Raw genomic sequence first — 2,707 nt, forward strand, 5'->3', positions numbered from 1 at the left:
ATTTCCCCAATGAACTGAAGATAATGGTGTTTAGAAATCAAGGTGTGCATTGTGTCTGGGTGTGCTCATTGATACTGAGGCATCACTGCTTCTAGGTCCTCTTCAACAGACAGAGCTAGAAAATGCATACACTTATTAATTACACATACACTACTCCTATAAACAATAATTAGGTCTGCATTTTGGTAGCATCAGATATTCAGCATGCCTAACTTTGACACCTCAGCGCTTCTGTTTTAAACCCTTAGCGCCTTTCCAACACTCCTCCCTTCCCCAGCCTATTCCACAAAGAAGCTCCTGGGATATGGCAAGTTTGTTGAAGGTTGTGTTTTGTGCCATTTTGTTCGCTGGAAGGCATTTTAGGCTGCTGGATAGGTTTGGATCCCTGGAAAATAATCAGAGTAAACTTTAGAGCTTAGATGATAGTCCTGATTCCTCTCATTTAATGGTGTATTCACAGAAATAAAAATCTGCTATTTTTGTAATTGGAAGAGGCAATTTGGATTTGAGGATTCCATTGGTAGAAACTGCCCAGTCGCAGCCCCTCTATTTAGTGATTATGTGGTCCATTTTGTGCCATAAGTAGATTCCCTTTTTCAAGTGTTTTTCTTCTTAAATGCTCTGATCACCAGGTTACCTGTCATCACAGTTCTGCTGTACCCTCCCTAGCTACAGTAGCAGTGATCTCCTCCTGCTGGAGATGGTACAGGAAGTACTAGCCGCCACAGGTAGCCTAATGAAGAACTACAACCAGAAGGAGCTGGTTATCATCCTCCTTTTTTTTTTTTTTTAAGATGGAGTCTCTCTCTGTCACCCAGGCTGGAATGCAGTGGCGCAATCTCGGCTCACTGCAAGCTCCGCCTCCCGGGTTCAGGCCATTCTCCTGTCTCAGCCTCCCGGGTAGCTGGGACTACAGGCGCCGGCCACCATGCCCGGCTAATTTTTTTGTATATTTAGTAGAGACCGGGTTTCACAGTGTTAGCCAGGATGGTCTAGATCTCCTGACCTCATGATCCGCCTGCCTCGACCTCCCAAAGTGCTGAGATTACCGGCGTGAGCCACCGCGACCGGCCCATCCTCTTATTTTTGCACAGTTGGACTGAATCTTTCCAAAGTAATATTACTCACCCAGCAATCATAGACCAAATGAACTCTATAAACTATGTAACTATAACTCTACAAATGCATATAACTATATAACTATAAACTCTATAAATGCATATGGCTAAGGAGGTCTTCTTCCAAGACAAATAGGTCACTGAAGGTTCTTCCCAATGACCATCTTTTATCTCCTGGTTTATGGCAGGACGGCGTTCTAAATGCAAAGGAATCAATGTTTTCACTTATCTCTTATGCTATATTTCTGCAAGAAGTTTATAACATAATTCTCTAGTTTCTAATACATGGACCAATCTTTCAATATATAGGATCTCTTTCCTGTGCCCCAAACTTAATAGTAAGTACTATTCCTCAGTGATATTTTCTATCTACTAGCCTGAGGATCATTCCCTGCTTTAATCTCTCAATAAAAGATTAACAAGATAAAAGAAAGAAAGAAAAGGAAAGAGAATGGCTTGAGCTGTCTGCATGTGTGTGCCAGTATGCCTGTGTGTGGGCGAGAGTGTGTATGTGATTGCTGTGCAAGTGTGTGAGCGTATTTGTTCCTTTTGTGTGAGTGTGTGAACATATTTGTCCCTTTTGTGTGAGTGTGTGAGTATATGTGTGGTATATGTGGTATGCATGTGGATTTGTGTATGTGGTTTGAATGTGTGTGCTTTGTATATGTGCTCATGTGTATGCATGTGTGTGTGTGTGTGTGTCTGGGCATGCACGTGCACATGATAATTAGTTCTTTGTGTGCTATTGCTGCCTCCTAGTGGCATCTGTTCCTTTCCAAAGTGCTGGCAAAACAGTTCGAAAAGAAAAGAAGCCCTCATATTGAAGTCTCCTGTATCAGGCACTGGGTACATATTTCTATATATCTCACCTATGTTAATTCAATCTCCCCAATCATCCCATAAGGAAAATAAATAAACTGAAACTCAGGAAGATTATGTAACTTAGTTTACCCAGGTCACAAAGCTAATAAGTGACAGAACCAGATATCCAAACTTCAGAATGATGTCTTTTCTAGCATTTTTATACTGCTAGTTAAGCTACGACTTTTCCCAGTGGCTTCCTAGAAATGTTTGCACTCTAAAGTTGGAATTTTACAGCCTACTCCTAAAACAAGTTGGTAGAAAAGATTGTTGTATATGCAAGGCTAGGAAGTATCCTAGGTTGCTAGTTTTTATGGATACTGGCTAGGGCATTATGGCAATATGTATATCACTGAAGGGAAGGGAGAAAGAGTAGCCAGTTTATCTCTGTTAATATCCTATAGCATGAATTACCCCAAGAGGCTAAGATAGAATAAGCAGCAGAAGGAGGAATGAAATGGTGAATATTGCTTAGCTCTAGCATAAAGAAGGAATCCAAAGTCACTGTGCTAGAGGCAGTGACTCTTTTCTCAGTAGTGAAGAAAAGGAAATATGTCTCGTCATTCTTAGTTTCTGCAATCTTTATACTGTATTTATTTATTTATTTTATTAAAAAAATAGGCCGGGCGCGGTGGCTCAAGCCTGTAATCCCAGCACTTTGGGAGGCCGAGACGGGCGGATCACGAGGTCAGGAGATCGAGACCATCCTGGCTAATACGGTGAAACCC

General features: G+C 41.5%; 1 pseudogene; it reads right to left on the reverse strand.

Annotated features, from left to right (window-relative positions):
- Positions 1 to 244: 244 nt before the first annotated feature.
- LOC108517738 (26S proteasome non-ATPase regulatory subunit 7 pseudogene) overlaps positions 245 to 2,707 on the reverse strand; it is an 11,225-nt pseudogene continuing 8,762 nt past the window's right edge.

The sequence above is a fragment of the Rhinopithecus bieti genome, unplaced genomic scaffold, assembly GCF_001698545.2.
Source record: "Rhinopithecus bieti isolate Rb0 unplaced genomic scaffold, ASM169854v2 scaffold_39870, whole genome shotgun sequence".
Lineage (NCBI taxonomy): Eukaryota > Metazoa > Chordata > Mammalia > Primates > Cercopithecidae > Rhinopithecus > Rhinopithecus bieti.